The sequence below is a fragment of the Podarcis bocagei genome (genome assembly GCF_964188305.1).
Source record: "Podarcis bocagei genome assembly, chromosome: 1".
NCBI lineage: Eukaryota > Metazoa > Chordata > Lepidosauria > Squamata > Lacertidae > Podarcis > Podarcis bocagei.
In genome coordinates this window covers 94,901,573-94,920,078 of record NC_138125.1, presented here as the reverse complement: position 1 = coordinate 94,920,078, position 18,506 = coordinate 94,901,573, and the positions used below count along the sequence as shown (strand labels likewise).

The 18,506-nt window shown below is 41.3% G+C and overlaps 1 protein-coding gene across 2 annotated transcripts in view; it reads right to left on the bottom strand.

Moving 5' to 3' along the window:
- Positions 1-18,506, bottom strand: part of PDIA5 (protein disulfide isomerase family A member 5) — a 151,129-nt gene that overhangs the window by 122,592 nt on the left and 10,031 nt on the right. Inside the window, exon 1 of one of the 2 annotated variants that reach the window (XM_081188771.1) lies at positions 13,995-14,131. The exons of the other annotated variant lie outside the window; for it this stretch is intronic. The gene's annotated coding sequence lies outside the window, so the exon portion shown is untranslated. Of the gene's footprint in view, positions 1-13,994; positions 14,132-18,506 lie in introns of those variants that run through there. 2 annotated transcript variants of the gene reach the window in all.

Here is an 18,506-nt window from a genome sequence, read left to right as displayed (position 1 = left end):
CAATTAAGAGGCCTAATGTGGGCACTCAAAACAGGTTCCTATCAAGCATTAGGGAACCCAGCAGAAACAATGCTATCCATGGCCGCAGCTTCTACACAATCCTGGAACAGGTATCACTGACCAAAAATAGACACCACCTGTATTCATCATCTTCAGAACAAAAGGGTTAGTGATGAAGAGTATGCAGTAGCAAAGGATGATTTTTCAGGGATAAATATGAACGCCAAAAAATCCCACTTTATTTTCATGGCAATCAACATTGCTGTTGGAGGCTATAAGGGATATTGCAATTATTGCATTGTCTGCCTCACAATGTCTGTAGGCAAGCTGTTATTGAGTCTAACTCTTGAACAAGAGACATACATTCTAGCCCTGTAGTCTATTAAAACACTGTGTTTCTCCTGCAGCCTCTTCACTTCCCCATTCAATGCTATTACTTAGTGAAAGCCTCACCCTCCCCAACTATGTGTTTTTAATATCCGCTGCACCGGTTTGGAGCTATGAAGAGTGAAAAACTGAAGAAAGTTTGAATTCAAACACCTCACACAAAGGGGTGATCAAATAAGACGAACAGTAAATGTGCAACTTTGCAAATGCAGCCCTGCATGCACTGATATGATGGTAATACACAAGGGATGCTGAACTGAGGGCAGCATTCCCTGTGACTTACTCCTCAGGGAGTCACATACCAGGAGCGGAGTTGGTAATGGCCAGGGATAAAAGTGGGCAGGGCAACCCCTTTTCTCCCCAATATCCCTCTTCTCTCTCTCTCCCCCTGCCCCCCATTCTGCTATCCCAAGTAAAGTTGTCCCTCACCACATGTGACAGTAGTCTCTCATTACACACAACCTGCTCAGACAGAATATATGTGACCTGCTGCGCTGCCTAAACCCCTTTGCCATTCATGTGATTTCTCAGGGGAAGTGTGCCTTTTCGGAGGCCAGAAAAATGTGCTGCAGCACACTCATTTCTTTAATGTGTGATTACAGGAACAGTTCTGAGAATTAACATGCCGTGTCTGTAATTAATGCTTATTCCCTTCTTATAGTTATGAGGGGGTGTCCAGTATTACTTTCTGCCTGCTGAGTCTAAAAGCTGGAGTTACTTACTTTAAAATGCAGTGCTTACCTGCTCAAAGCTTCCAATACACTGCAGGAAGTCATGTGTCTCCAGAGAGTAAATAGCACACTATGTAAATTAGGATTTTAATACAATCAAACGGAATTTAACCAAGTCTCACCATCACCAGATTCTGTAGCAAAATCCAGGTGGCCTTATTAAAAGAGATGCTTATAGAGGTAGCTTGGAATTATTCCTCTCAAAAATGGAAATGAGGCAGTGCAAGTTTCAGTAGAGTTTTGCTGCAGCATCAGACACCCCCTGGGGGAAACACAATCTTAGGCACTACATGCCTCCACACACTTGTGTCTTCTGTGTCACTTCTGTTGTATGACACAGCTTGCAAACATTAATTCCTGTCAAACAGTGTTTAAAACATGAATTTATATCCCAAAAGCAAATTCTGCCTTATGTTATACCCCCAAATGATTCATGCAGTAACAGAGAATTTCCTCAGTTTCTGCTCTGAACCATGGGCACAGGTGCCATGCCATTTCCCTTGTATGGCGGGCCTCCAAGTATCCCACTGACATTTGCTGAATAAATCACCACCATTTCCTCTGTATTAAGATTAATGTTTTGCCCTGTCGAGGCCACAGAACCTAAATGTTCACTGCAAGTGTTCTGCGCTGGCAGGTGGAATATGGAAATCTGCATATTCATGCTTAGGCCTCTGCATCAGATATTCAGTAGGTGATCGAGGGCATCCCAAGAACTTGTCACCTTGAGATAAGCACTGTGGACTACATGACATTTGCAAGTTGATAAGAGTTAAAAAGTCGGATAATGCAATTCTCTTTTCAGAAGCAGCTCCGTGCATTAATTCAGACATCAGGCCACACTCCTCTAAGCAAGACACCGGGCTTCCTCTATAAACAGCTGCTAGGAGTTGTCATTAACTCACTTGGGACTCCATGCAGTTGTAATGTCTCTCTCACATGGACCAGAAACAGGAAGCATAATCTACTTAAATCTTTTCCCAGAGGTGTGAGGGGATCCATCGTAATAACTCTGGAGTATGACAAGGGTGAAGGGTGTTATTTTTGACCAATGGCATTTTTGGACATCCTTCTTCTGGGCCTTGAGAATGTCATGAACCCAAATGCTCTAATATTCATCTTCTCCCCTTCCCACCCTTCATTGTTTAGTTTTTTTATGTCCATTAGTAGGGAGTGCCTGGCACTGCCCAGAATTTTTTTTTTTTTTTAGAAACCCAAAAATATTGTGATTTTTAAGTTGATTGTGTGTTTTGTGAGCTTGGGCCACACACATAAAATATTGGGCAATTCAAAATGGAATCTTCATTCGAAGTGGAACCTGGTATCCAGACATTGATGAAGGCTGCTACCACAACCTCAGGAACCCTCATGCCATGTGTGGCAATGGTATCTTAAGAGGTGGCCAAACCTATGCCAAAAAAACCATTGGCATCACACCAAAGTCAAATTTCAAGTCCACCATCTTGATTCAAAATGGCACCTGGCACCCAAACATCAGCTTAGACCCCCCCACCTGCAACTCAGGAACCCTCACGCCAAGTTCAGCAAAACTATCTTGAGAGGTGGCCAGGACTATGCAAAATAAAAAAATAAAAAATAGCATAGTCACCAAAGTCATGGTTTAGTCTACCATCTTGATTCAAAATGGTAACCTTCACCTAAATGTCAATGAGGAATGCCATCTCTACCTCAGGGATAATAATAATTTATTTATACCCCACCCATCTGGCTGGGCTAAAAGATATTATTTTCTTTAAATGGACAGTATAATTTGAGAGCATCACACTAAGAATCAGGTTAAGTCATGCCAAAGTCACATTTTAGTCTGCCTTCCTGACTGAAAATGGTGCCTAGAATCTCAGTGCTGACAAAGACCACAGCTCCCACCTTGGGAACCCTTGTGCTAAGTTCGGAGATGCCAATAAAATGAGCACAGTCATGACAAAGTCACATTTCAGTTTGCCATCTTGATTTAATATGGTGCCTGGCATCCAAATATCAATATAGACCCCACCTCATGAACTGTCTTCTGCACATGACTCTGGTTCGTAGGTATTGAGACTCTAGCAAAAAACAAAGTACACCCAACAAGCCTGAATTCTATGTTAGGCTATCAGGGAGCTTGTATTTTTCAAGTCCCAGGTAGGAACATTTGTATCTCCATATATAGCTTTTCTCCATGAAAAAGTGTGAAGGTAAGAATCTAGTTCACTGTCAGCTTACAGAACAAGTAAGCCTAGTTCCACTGAAAGCTCTCTGACCACTGGTATTGGCCAAGTAGAGCAATTTACTCCATACACTCTGTTTTTGATCACTTATAGTCATTACAATGCAGATCAAATGCTAGGACTGGCATTTGGAACCGTTAACCCTATGGCTGGAATATATACCGTATTTTTCCGTGTATGACAACCCCTATTTTTTTTAACCCAAAATTAAGAAAATGCACTATGCATTATCTGTGTATAAGACGTCCCCTTATTTTAAACTTCAAAAGATTAAGAAAAAATATAGTTTATACATGGAAAAATATGGTACTTTTCATTGCCATTTACTTTCATTTAAAAACCCTGCAAATTCATATAACATTAAATCCAGGAATTTCAAGTAAGTTAGATACAATTTTAACGTTAAACTGAATAATGAGTATATTATTTTTTGTCATTTTAAAAGACCCAGACAGAAAAAGCAAAGAGGAAAAAGCAAAAACCTCTGGCCAAATACATCAAGACTAGTATGCTACCAAAGGAACACACTTTATGAATGCTGGGATATGACTCAAGGGATAGATTCACACTACATTGTTTGCAAAAAGACTTCACAGAAGGTGCTACAAGCCAGTCTAGGCAATAAAAAAAACCCTTCTATTCATTTGTTTTACACCCAAGGTCACAGAAACGGATGAGCACATGTTACAAGGTCAGGAAAGTTGACACACATTTCTGGAAAGGAAATCTGTCTGCTTCTCTTGTGAAGCTCATAACAAGCAATGAGAATCGGACACAACTACTAAAGCTTGCCGTTCGACATGTGCAAGAGCACACATTCACAACCTGTAAAGTCAAAAATTAATTCTGTTGAAGGCATCGACGCAATTGCAGCTTTGGAATCCAGTTTCTGAATTACTGAAAAACAGTGCTTTTAAAAGCATTATTACAATTGTTAACATTTGTTAGATAAACAGGATCACATCAAGCCAGAAATGATCTGATGTTGGTTCCAGCTGAAGAGGGCATCAATTATTCTTGTAGGTATACAGGAGATAAAAGTGAACAAGCTGTTAAAAGGATTGCAGTGGCAGTAATGGCTTTCCTCCCGTCATCATGTGCATATGCACTGTTGCTGAGAGCTGCTCTGAGCGATGAAACACTTTCTGTCTCTGCAGTCTTAGTCACTCAGCCCACTTCTGCAATGCCCCTGTGAAGGAACTCATCAACATTTTGTGTATGAAATTGTTCACATCTAACACGATTTAGCTATCTTACTGTTGAAGCAGAATGCAAGCCAGAGGTGTCACTGGTACTACCTTGTTCTGTTTGCTTGGATAAGTTTCACACCGTTTCCTTCTCCAATGGTAACAGAAGGCTTGAGGAAGTGTGTACAATCATATTTCTTTTGGATCCTTGCCGATCATGGATGGTTCCAACTGAATGAGAAAAGAACTGGCCCTATGCAGAAGAGTATAAATGTGCCCTTAAGAGAGAAAGGTGCCATCATCTCTTAAGGAAGCAGCAATCAGGCTCATTTTGGATGCATTGCCCCACAATCAGTGGGGCAGCTACACATAGCTGCATTCAAATAGCATACAAATAACAGTTTGTTTGTTTGTTTGTTTGTTTGTTTGTTTGTCTATTCATCCAAACCAGACTGCTCAAACACAATGGGTTATCAAACCATGGTTTGAAGCTGGTTTGCAAAATGCAGATTATGCTAACCATGGTTCACTGTTGTGTCAAAAATCACAAGCCATTGATAGTTCACAGTTAAGATTATTACACAGCCTCCGCTGCCCCATGGAGACAAGAGATGAAGTAAATTGATGAGCAGTTGTGAGAGGAACACACAATCAGGGTGTGCCTGCTATACATCTGAAAGCTCAAACTATGGTGTGATTCTGGGTGGCACAAACCTTAGTTCTGCACAATATCTGGACTGACATGGCAAAATAAGAAGGGACTTCAAAGCACTTTAAACTATGTGCCAGCCATACTTACTATCCCTAAACTCAAGAATCAAAACTCATTTATACCCGACTTGGAACATATAATCAGATTCTGCAGTTACAAATTATTCACTTTGTAAATGCCTAAGGGAACATAAGCTCTGGGATTCATGTACTATATTCAGATTGAATGACTCTGGGGTGTTAAAACCAATGTGCAAGAAATTACAAGACTACCACTTTTATCTAAAGTGTTTTTCTCTCTCTCGTCTTCTTTCCCTGATCTTCAGAGCTGAATAATTATCAGGGTTTTTTTAGATTTTCCATTTAGCCTTCAGGGCAATATTTATTAGTAAGATAGTCCCTTGAGTTCTTCCATTAAATTTTCCAGCAATCTCTGTAAATTGTAGAATTGTTGCTCATGTAGGCATTGAAAGACCACTTGCCTGCATTCCAGATAAACATGAGAACTATTTGGCATTGGGTAAAAAGATGCAGGGCTTGTGCAAGGGTGCATTTTTCAAATTTTATAAGCTGCAAAACTGGCTTACACTTGACCAGGGCAGCAGTGTCTACACAAAATCTAGCTCACTTTTACAAGCACCTGAAAAGCTCACCTTATGACATGACTATTGTAATTAATTGAACTTGATTTTCAACCATTCACAACCTGTTCTGGAGGTTTCACACAGTAACTGTGATGCCCAGAGAGCTGTTTCACTCACTGTAAAATGCTAGCGTGCCCAACAGGTTTCCCACCCCAAGCTGGTGACTTTCCACCATATGCAGGGTTGTAGCATTGTTGGACTTAAGCTACAAGGCCTTGAACTCACATCACTGTCTAGTCATGAAGCTAATTGGATGGTCTTGGGCAAATCACTCTTTCACAGCCACTTTATTTTCTCCTTCTTTCAGGTCGTACTGGGCATTCAGCTAAATGCTGAACTCTGCAAAAAGTGAGAGCTAGAAACCAAAGGGTGGTAACCTCCATTATTAGGAATGTATATGTTTTTGGAGCTGCTCTGATCACAAAAAGGGATTGCCACGACATTTTTCTTGGTTCCCCAATTACACAATACACTGCTTAAGATGAACAGGATATGGTCACGTGTCAACAAAGTGGGAAATGAGTACCAGTTACAAACACAGAAACGTTCTGCTCCCTATTGCTGCAACCATCTTGAGCCTACTGCCTTGCTGTTTTCCAGCTAGGAAGAGACCAGGTGTTCCAAATGACCCACAGCCCTCAGATTCCCTGTACAGCTCACTCTCAGCTAGTGATTTTGTCTTATCCACTTCACTGATAATGTGTGTAAGAATCAGCTTGACCCAACTTGGGCCCTGATGGGGTTTTGTATGCTAAGTCAAGCTCCTGACCCATAGATTGTAAACTATACACAGAGACAGGAAGCAATTACGCTACTAGAACAGAATTCTCTGATGAGCCACACTAAGCACATGAAGTGCAAGATGTTTGTAACCTTGTTGGCCCTGCAGACTGACACACATTTTAAGATGTAGCAGGCTTTTCTGAAGCAGCAGAGTTTTCCTTCAGGCCCTCTAGACACCAGCACTTTACAGTGATAAAATGTGAAAGCTTAACTCTGTATGCAGATAGATGTAACATTTCTGCAGCAGTGGGAGACACTGCCCTGGAAACACTACTGGGGGTACAAGACAACCCCATTTTGACAGCTAAGTATTGTTTCTGCTTTACCATCAATGCCACAGAGTAAGCTCAATAATGAGGTCTCATCCGTGTAGTAAACCAACCTGCTGCGTATCTGCAAGCTCAAATCCTGTTTTGGGTTCTCAGCTATCAGCATTCCATGCTCTTGACTGGCCAAGACTACCCAGGATCTTAGAGATCTTCTACATCCCCGGCTACCTGGTGCCAAGGGGTGGGCTAGGCTAGAGACACTTCTGCACATGAAGCCTGTGTTCCACCATTGAGCTATAGCCCCACCCTTCAGTTTTATATAAACTCAATTAACATGCAGCTCCTTGAACACTGTCAGAAGAGAAGGGTTTAGCCTCCACATCCCACTCATTCTCAGTGAAGTGGTCTCTGCAAGTTGACTTGTTTTTTTTCCCTTCCTCCCACACAAGTTTTTCTTTTTCCTATACAATACCCACACTTTTAAAATGCAGTTGTTGGCAAACCAAAAATTCTCCATGCCAAGGCAATCTTGGCATCATTTTAAAGCTCAAAGCACAGATTTGGGACAATCTAAATCATTATGTTAATATGCACAAAAGCTAGGATACATATTAAAATACCTGAATGACTGGAGCACCTAAATCATATTTTCAGTCAAAGTAATTTGCCTTGGTCATATAAGTTCTAAAGTCAGTATATCAGATATACTCATTTTGGATTAGAATACTGTGAGATGCAATACTGGTAAGTTGCTTCTAGAATGGAGAGAAGTAGCATACTTGGGAACAGATGCAGGTATCTGTGGCTTACCTGTTTTGTGTCACTTCCTTGAATAACAAACTGAGAGAATAGACTGAACAGAGAGAGGGAGATGATAATGTATCCTTGTGAAGACTGTGCAGAGCAAAATAGTGCCACCATCAACTGCTAAGTCATTTTGATGGAAGTGCTGAAGGTAGCGACCACAGACAAGGGGAACAAAAGAGGAGGGAGAATGTACAAAATGGCGTAAGCCACTTACAGGTCATTGAGAGAGCCCAATAAACCACCAGCAAAAGGCACTCAAAGACATAAGCATAGTAGCACCCCATTCTTTTGATCAATCAACTTCAAATTGCATATCATGTTACACTGAGTGACATAACAGAACCCCACCTGTACATTTTTGTACATGCTTCAAGGGATGTCACATGCAACAAAGCACCACAGCCTAAGACAGATTCTTAAAAGTGAGCAACCGAAGTATCCCCAAACCAAGCACATTTAATTTAAATCTTCACACAAATAACTACCTACAGCTCTGCCATTGTAGGCTGACCTAAAGCCATTTCTCCCCAAATCAAGATAGAGAAGGACAGAGAACACACTAGGATTTGATGGCATGCTTTTCTGTCCTTTTGCTCATCATGCAAACTACTCCTGACCTTGTGCAATAATTGCTTCCTTTCCCATCACAAACGCTCCCTTCCATTGCTATTTACATTCTGAGCTGCAATCACCTTGATCACTCAACCATCAGTAACAAATGTCTCCCGAGACATAAAGCGATTAGTAGAACAATCCCCAGTTTTTGTTCATGATTAATAGCTAACACTGTCTGAGAATTCTCCAGACAAAATCACCCATGGAGAAACAGGAGTAGCACCACAACCCCCGCCCTAGGAGATGCATACATTGAAAGTAAGGGTGGAACTTCTAAATATGGGGTTCTAAAATTCTATTCTAAAATCTCCTGATTAAGCCAAAAAGTACTGCATTTTAGACAGTTTTATTCCACCATTCATCTGACTTCAGGGTGACCATGTGTTATCCTCACTGCTAGGTAGAAACTTTTTCTACGATCTATTCCGGCAACCATCCAAACCATGGTTTAGAGAAGGCATGTCCAACCAGTTGAGCGCAATCTACTGGTTGATCTACCCGGAAAAAAGTAAAGCTCCACAGCTTTGGCTTCCAAAAAAAGCTCAACAATTTTGGTCAATTTATAGTGGGAGTAGATTGCAGTCTCTTGTAAATTGGACATGCCTAGTTTAGAGGATTGAAAATGAGCCATATATTCAGACTGCCTTCACATCCATTGCTTATCTCTCAGTTTTCCACCACAGTTTGAAGTGGGTTTCTGATTTTAGGTTTACAAGCATTAACCACACTTGGCTTATTTGGACATCAAAGCAAGCTATGTTCAGCGCTGAACCAAAAACTGAGAGGCAAGCCTCACACAAAAGGAGAATAGTCAAGCACAATTTACAGTCCTACACACTATTGCTTGGATAACTGCTTGGCTAATAATATTAATAATATTTTGCTACTTACACCCTGCACATCTGACTGGGTTGACCCAGCCACTCTAAGCAGCTTCCAGTGGAATATAAAAAACACAGTGAAACATTAAACATTAAAAACTTTCCGATACAGGGCTGCCTTCAGATGTCTTTGGTAAGTTGTATAATTGCTTATCTCTTCGACATCTGATGGGAAGGTGTTCCACTCACTGGCCCAGTATCACTCAGTGTGTTTCATAGCTGAATGAAACTCCTCAGTCCAAAACCCTAATCCATAGTACTACTATGACCCCACTAGTGAATGTTTTGCTAAGAGACTTATACCTCCAGGGTGTGGAACAGTAGCTCCTGAGGGCACCCACTGAAAGGTGAGATGACTGCCATCATCCCCTACCACAGACCATTCTAGCTGGGGCTGATGGCAACTGCACTCCAACAGCAACTGTAGGGCCACACAGACATCACTAATGTAGAGAGCTGACAAGTATTTATTGGCGCTGTGGGTTAAACCACAGAGCCTAGGACTTGCAGATCAGAAGGTTGGCGGTTCGAATCCCCGCGACGGGGTGAGTTCCTGTTGCTCAGTCCCAGCTCCTGCCAACCTAGCAGTTTGAAAGCACGTCAAAGTGCAAGTAGATAAATAGGTACCGCTCTGGCGGGAAGGTAAACGGTGTTTCCGTGTGCTGCTCTGGTTCACCAGAAGCGGCTTAGTCATGCTGGCCACATGACCTGGAAGCTGTATGCCGGCTCCCTTGGCCAATAAAGCAAGATGAGCGCCGCAACCCCAAAGTTGGCCATGACTGGACCTAACGGTCAGGGGTCCCTTTACCCTTTACCTTTAATGGTAAAACATGAATGTGGATGAAATGAAAGAGACTGAGAACAAACAAAGAAACTCAAAGCATGGAGAAGTCCTGCTCCTAACCATGGAAAGTTCTGAAACACACCACGAAGGCCAACTTAGCTACCACCTTTTTATAGGAAGGTGGAGAGTCTCAGGATTCTCTTTAACCGAGACATCCAGATTCTGTGTTGTCTATTGTGATCAAAAGGCATATACATTTTGAGACGCCATGTCTACCAGGTATGTTACATCAAACAGCACACTTCAAATAAGAATCTCAGCTTTTTATCTAGCAAAGATGATGTCTAGCTTTGATATAACTCAGTTCTTGCTAAGTTTCACTGTAGAACTCTGTGTAAGTCAAAATCTCTTAGTACTGGGGAGCAAAAAGCCCTCCCTAAAAAAGCCCATTCCTTTATTGGGTCTCATCTCAAGGCAGATCAGTTCATTATTAAAGCACACAATACAAAATCACAATTAAGAAATGTCAATTCTAAAATGGAAACAATCTCGTGCAAACATGGAGCCAAGCTTAGCAGCGCTAGATCTGATTGGGAAAATCCTGTTGGAACAAAAATGCATATTTGTCTAAAGTCAACCAAGGATGGGTATGTGGGATAGCAACAACTTGGACTGAAACAGAAAATATTATGGGTCAATGTTTGACGAAAAAGAAGTTTTAGGTTTGTAAAGAACAATAAATTAGGAGTCATTTACCCTGCTCATGATGGTTGCCATTATACTAAACGAACCAGTTAAGTTATTGGCTTCTTGTTTTCCGTGAGGCACCCTTGCATGGTCTGCCAACGATTAAAGATACAAATACCTTGTCAAAAGCCTCCATGTTCCTGACAAAGGCTACTTATCTCATTCTGGTCTTAGAAACATTAGCAAAAGAAAAAGCTATCCAGAGCATACATGCCATATGCTTCTCAGTCATTTCTAAGTTGTCCCAGGGGTCATGGAATGGGTTGCTAAGCAACTGCCCTTGTGGTCCCTTGTAGCTCTAGCCTTACCATTCTGTCAGGGTTATGAAAAGAGCCTCTCGGATGGTTGCATCCAATGCTCTGCAACTCCACTCATGCAACAAGGCTCCTCTCCTCCACCAACATGCTCCCCAAATCTGCTCCCAAGATTCGCCCAACTTTCTGGAGGGTGTACAGAGGACTACTACAAGGTTGAGGAGGAAAGAGTTATGTTCAGCAAGTCTCTTGTGCCAGTAAGACAGGAACATTGGATACTGTCTACATAGTACATGTTAGAAGTAACAGAGAAGCATATGGTTCTAAAGAGGCTAATCCCCCTCTCCTGCTGCCAGAATAAGACTGCAGCCCCTGACAGAAAAAAAGACATTTGATAGGGTTCCCAAGGCATCTTTCAGTGGTAGCAAGCTGGACAACAAGAGGCCAGTCACTGACACTACATGGCATAACAACAATCACTTCATTCAGATGTTACACCAAACCATGGTTTTATTTTTAATGACTGAACCTGTATCAGATCACAAACCATGACTTGTGAGAAACTGGCAAACAAAGACACCAAACCACAGTTTGAAACTGGTTTGCAAACCATAAGCGAGCTGACTATGGCTTGCTTTTTTTGTCTAAATTGACAAACCATTAACAAACCAGTGATAGTCATTGCCGTGAACCAAAAGGCTGCTGCTCCATGGAGACAGAAGTGAACTTATGAAGCCATGTGCTGAGCAACTGGAAAACAAAACTACAAAAGTAGCTCTAACCGTGGCTTGTCTTTCCTGTATTTTGGAGGTCAAATGACAGTGTGGATTCTTAGCTATGGTTAGCATAAACCATGTTTTGCCACAATATCTGAATGAAGCCAGTTTCTAGTGAGCAGTTGAGTAGAATCAAACTATTTGGTTGATGGTATACAGAAGCAGTAAGTCTAAGAGCTATTTACTGCACTATAAAGTAACATAAATGAAGTACAATTTACTTTACACACACACATACAAAGCACCATGAATGCTAGCAAATAATTGATGCTGCAAATTATATGAGAATGGTACCTTTTTTCTGATGCTTTGCTGGCAAAGGTGTGGGGACAAATGTTATTCTAAAACAGGCATGGCCAAACTTGGCCCTCCAGCTGTTTTGGGACTACAACTCCCATCATCCCTAGCTAACAGGACCAGTGGTCAGAGATTATGGGAATTGTAGTCCCAAAAATAGCTGGAGTGCCAAGTTTGGCCATGCCTGTTCTAAAACATATGTGGTAGACCTGCACCCAGGTCCACATTCTGGCTACTGGAAAAATATCTAAAATTACTAACCAACCAACCAAAAAGGGCCCTAGAAGTAGCTCTGATAAGCTTGTTTATGGGTGAGGATGCAGAACTGCTAAATAAAAATCTGATAAAATACCTTTTGGTTGCGATACAAACAACCGTTGCTAACTTCTGGAATGACCTAAAGGGGTCTACTTTGGTCCTGGTATAGTACCAAATAGCTATAATTGAAAAACTTACATAAAAGTTACAGGCAGAGCTAGAAGGAAAAACACAAAGGTGCATTACTGGCTGTATTACTTCTTATTACTTTTACAAATACAGTGGTGCCCCGCAAGACGAATGCCTCGCAAGACGAAAAACTCGCTAGACGAAAGGGTTTTTCGGTTGTGTGTTGCTTCGCTAGACGAATTTCCCTATGGGCTTGCTTCGCAAGACGAAAACGTCTTGCGCTTTTTTTATAGCCGCTTGAAGAGGCGCAGTTGCGACGGACCGTGCTTCGCAAGACGAAAAACATCGCAAGACGAAAAGACTCGCGGAACGAATTATTTTCGTCTTGCGAGGCACCACTGTAAATATGAAAATGGGAAGGTTCCTAAGGAATTCGCTAATTTATGGAATTTGTAAACCCCAGTTCATATTAGACAGGCCCCATTCCTGGATAATTTTAAGTAGGCCTTAAAAACTCACTTCCATATTCTGGCCTAGTAATTTGGCCTCAGATGTAGGCCAATATTGTGGGTTGGGGTCTGGTGGTGGTACTTGCTGTATTATGCTGGATGATTTTGGGGCTTGCTGATTTTAACAATGTTGATTAATTATACTATATTGAAATGATTATAGTGTTTTAAATGTTTTACTGTATTTTCCTATTCTATTTTGACTGTCAGACTGTAAACCACCATAGGAAGAATTACTGAAAAGCGGCAAATGAGTGTATTAAATAAATAATGTGTGCAATGTGGAGGACAAATAGCAAAGATATTCTATTTAAAGTGGCATTTCCAGTAGTCACCCATTTGTAACATAAGGATAATGCAACTACAGGGCCACTGAGTCACTGAATAGAGCTTACCCATGAATACACAGTAGTTAAATGCTGAAAGGCGTTTTTTTTGGGGGGGGGTGTTTAGGAAACATGTCTAACCATAGTATCTGTTGCTACAAGTTCTTTCAAGGCTCTGGGTAGCCAATTAATTATGCTCCATATTGCCAATTTTAAAATGCTTAGTGAAGGAAAGCCAGCACAACTATTTACTAATTAACAAATTATTGTAATATGGTCAATTACCTGCACTGACTAAATTTTCCTTCTCTCTATGTATGCGGAATTCAATTCCACATCAAACTCAACACAATATTATTTCATTAACACTCTGGTTAATATTTGTTCCAGATACCATTTGTAAAAAGAATATATTTGTATAATTTTAACAATTAGGGACAGTCAGAGGGAAAAAAGAGAGCGCGTATGCCACATTATTATGTTAGAAATTAGTTTCCATGGAAGCCTAGAGCTACTCGATGAGCATATTAACACACTAATGGGAGTCAGTGATGGGAACAAATTACCCCTAATAATACTTAGCACATATACAGGAAGCAATGTCTTCAAATGCAGCACCAATATTAACTAATTAACCCATATAACTCCCCTTCCAGGTTGATGAGAATTACCAATATTTAACAGGAAGAGTAATGAGCAGCCAAGCTAGCCACAAAAGCCAACTGGTTGCCATCTTGAGGCAGATTCATAATGGAGTGTTATCATGCGGTGGCCTATGCTGACTGTTGGGAAGGTTACAGCCACAACTACAGCCAATCCTCAGCCTAACTAACTAAAATGTTATTTCCATAACTGGTCATTTTTCAAAATCCAGCACTGAAGAGCATAGAAGTAGCTGGTAGAGTCTGATAAAGGGGCACAAATGTATCCTGGAAGGACAGAGCTCCACTTCCAGGTTTCACAGCATGAAAATTAGTACCCAGTTAAAAGAATGTGAGATTTCAAGCAATGTCCTGCATGGTTTGTCTAAATAAAACACACACACACACACACACACACAAACACACACACACACCCTACTGGGGCCAATGCCAGTGGTTGGAGCTTGTGTACTTGTGCTTCTGTTGTTCCACAGTGAACAGGCTGCTATGTAGCTGATCCATGTTTCTATCCAGGAGCAGAATAGCCTGGCAGCAACAGAAGTTCCAAGTCCATAGGAGACCGGAAGCTCTGGGGCAAAAATTAAAGCTACAAATCTATAAACATTTATCTAAATGCCCCAATGACTTCAGTGATACTTCCAAGTAGACATGTATAGGATTGTACTGTAAGAGCCCAATAGTAGCAGCCTTTCCGTGCAGGCCAGAGGCAGATACCTGGCAACATAAATCCATAACACTTAGACAAGTCCCCACATATTTTTCCTCAAGGCACTCCAGCAGTTCTTGGGAGTCAAAGATGTATGTGTGCATAGCTTTATTCAAGCCCCAAAGAACAGCTGATAGTCCTGAAAGGAGGGGATCTGTAGGCCAAGAAGCAGTGGGAGGATATTATAGAGAGACAAAATATAACGTGTCAAGGGCTGTGCCAGACAAGAGAAGCAGATGCGGTGCACTTCAACATGCACCAGTGATGTACCAACCACGGTGGTCAGACACGGAACTAATATATTACAACCAAGATGAGAATTCCACAAATTAAGACCCCCAAACACATTTCTTGTGGCAAGAGCTTTTGCAGTGCTCTCATTTATGAAAAGTCTTGGCTTGCAGGCTTCTCAATCAAATCAGGAGCCTTGTGGCACCTTAAATGTTAACCATTCATTGTGGTGCCTCAGGAATTTGTAAGATCTATGAAGCCATATCTTTAGTTGGCAGACAGCATAACAGGGCTTGAAGACCATGACACAAGAGGGACCTTTTGTGTTATTTCTAAACCCAGTTAAAAGGTATATAAGATACCGATGACTGTACCCAGTACAGTGGTGCCCCGCAAGACGAATGCCTTGCAAGACGGAAAACCCGCTAGACGAAAGGGTTTTCCGTTTTTCAATGCACTTCGCAGGACGAATTTCTCTATGAGCTTGCTTCGCAAGACGAAAATGTCTTGCGAGTCTTGAGATTTTTTTTCGCTCCCCCCCCTTTTTCTAAGCCGCTAAGCCTTTAATAGCCTTTAACAGCTAAGCCGCTAAGCCTTTAATAGCCGCTAAACCGCTAATAGCGCTAATCCGCTAATAGGGTTGCTTCGCAAGACAAAAAAACTGCTAGACGAAGATACTCGCGGAACGGATTAATTTCGTCTTGCGAGGCACCACTGTAGTGATAATTACTGCTAATACAATCTTCCTAGGGCTGCTTGCTAATTTAACACATTGAGAGAGAAATACCTGCTCTTAATTAAGTTCTAAATTAATAGGATCAAACTTGCCAATATATTCTAGTTCAATCATTTCAGGCTGAAGTCTCCCCAACAGGCAGAAGTCAAGAAATTGGAGAAAACACACAAGGTCATAAATCTAAGAACAGCTTTAGGAACAGCACTGCAATATTCTTTGTTTTGCTGGTGCATTTCAAGCAAGATGTTTCTACTTTGCTGCACTGATTTTAATAGCAGATAGGGCTTGTTGAACATTACCAATTTGCACTTATCTACACCGTGCTTCTCATCTCTGAAAAATGGATTAAACTGGTATGTCAACAGAAAGTCCTTCTAATTCAACAAGAATATGCTACAAATATCAGTCACTTTTTATTGTTATTTTTTGATCTTGACACTGTATTATTAGCACTGTTGCTTATGGTTCTTCAAGAGTCTTCATCATCACAATAATGATAGTCACTGCAAGAGAACTACAGGACTCAATGCATTTAACTCAATGCAAGGAAGTGGGTGACAAGCACCTGAACACCCAATAAGACAGTGCCACTGAAATTATGCAGCCTGTGATACTGACTGCTATAGAGGCCCAGTCCAGATTTCAAAAAAAAAATAATGGAAACCAATTCTTTTTGGATTTCTTACATGAAGAATGCATGATAGGGACATAGCTGTCAACTTACAGATTTGAAAATAAGGGACCAGCAGCCAAAATAAGGGATCTGCAGCCTCACCTGTTCCAGGCACTCCAGTCTTCCTGTCCTCCTGCAGTCTGGTCAAACTCATGCTGGTAGGTTCGAGAACACTGTCCAACCAACTTTGTAACCAGAGGTTCAACTGAATAGAATCTGAATCACATGCACCACAAGGCCTATACAGCCTCAACTTAAGATGGCTCCACGGCCTGGCTTTGCACTGCGAAGTTTGCAGCAGCACGTGCACCAAAATGGCGTCCAGCATTCCAAAAAACCCTCAGCTTGCATTAACTAGCCACACACAAGGCATGCAAGCTCCACCCCCCAGTCATTCTTAGACTTCTTATTGGGTGAGCAACACAGCCAAGCAACACAGTTGGAGCCTCCCTGGCCAGCAGGGAGGGAGGGAGAGGAGCTGCTTCCTTTGAAATTTAAGGGACATCATTTAAGGGACATTTAAGGGACATCCATCAATAAGGGACAGCAGCGGGACATGGCGCTGGAATAAGGGACTGTCCCTTCAAATAAGGGACACTTGACAGCTATGGATAGGGACTGTCAATCAACTGAAAGTGTTAACTTGGGCACCTGACTTTTCATTGACGGATTGCTTGATTAAATTTAAATGCACTTACAAAATGCGAAGCCAACAAAGGTATTCTTGATTAATCATGAATGAAGATGACACTTCCGTGATAAAATTTGCAAGACAAGTTACCACTTTGTGTTGAAAGGCCAACTTAATGAATTCCTTATTCGTCAAATTGGGAACATGAAACGCTCTTGCATTAAAACATCAGTGGCAAAAGGGCTTCCAAGACAAAAACAAACAACTTCAGGGCAGAACCAAGTACTGCAAAGGATCCTGATTTAAAGGAAATATTGACATTGATTTCAGCTGAGAACTGTCAGCCTCAGTTGCTTCTGCCACCTGAAAAGCGAACTCTCTGCTTAGTTTTGTATATAAATGGAAAGAAAAGGGCTCTTGGGGTTAAGTCTCTTATGAACAACAGGTATATGTTGTAAAGAAAGAAGGAAAAGAGTAATGATAATCCTGAACTCCTTTGAAAAACCATCTGAGGTGGAAATGGGAAGAGTGTCCTTATGAATACTACTGGCACTGAGGGAATCACCATGTATTTAGAGCTGCAAACTTTCATCTATTCAGTTGGCATGATCAACCAACCAAAGCAAGGCTTCCCTCCCACATCAATTAATTCAGGGAGCCGAGTACATCATTGAGGAAAACACACATACACACACACACCTGCACAGACTCCTAACTTTGAAGAAGCAGCTAAAACAGGCACGCAAATGAGTCCTCAGAAGTCACTAGCTCACCTGCCAACATACCACGGTACTTTATTGTTTATTTGCAGAACCAGTTCTCTGCCTTTGGACAGGTGGCCTCATGGGGGCTTCCAAAACAAATACAAATAAGAGGATCAACATATCAAATTAAAACTATGAAAGAATGAGAAAGGCAACACACACAAAAACAACAATTTGGGTGGGTGCTAAAACTAGGAGAAGGATCCAATAATAGCCTGTGAAAACTGGGTGGGCTTTGCCTAGCACCTAAATGTGCACAATGGAGATGCCAGGCAAGCACAAGAGAATTCAAGAATTTGGGAGCCACCACAGAAAAGGCCATCTCTCATGTAGCCAGCTGCCAAACACTTTGAAACAAACTGGAAGCCAGTGAAGTTAATGACAGAGTAATATGTTACTGGTGTAAAGCCATATTTAGCTTAAAGGAATAGAACTACCAACTTGTGTATACCTTTCCCACTTGAAAGTGCTCCTTACTTACCACATGTAGATCAGTCAGGTTGTTATTTGCCAGCCTGAATTAGAAATGATCGTTGTTTTTAATTGTTAGTTTATTAGGGTTTATTAAAATCTTCACATTTTTACAATCATATTCATTGCTCACTTATGCCACCTTTTCATAGTTACACCATGCTCAAGGTGGCTTACACCATGAAGATTTATATAATTTCAAAAATATAACAAAAGTAGACCTAAGCAATAAATAAATAATCAGGAAGTATGCAATAAAATTAAACAATCCCCATATAAGTCATGATACGGTCTATCATCAAACATACA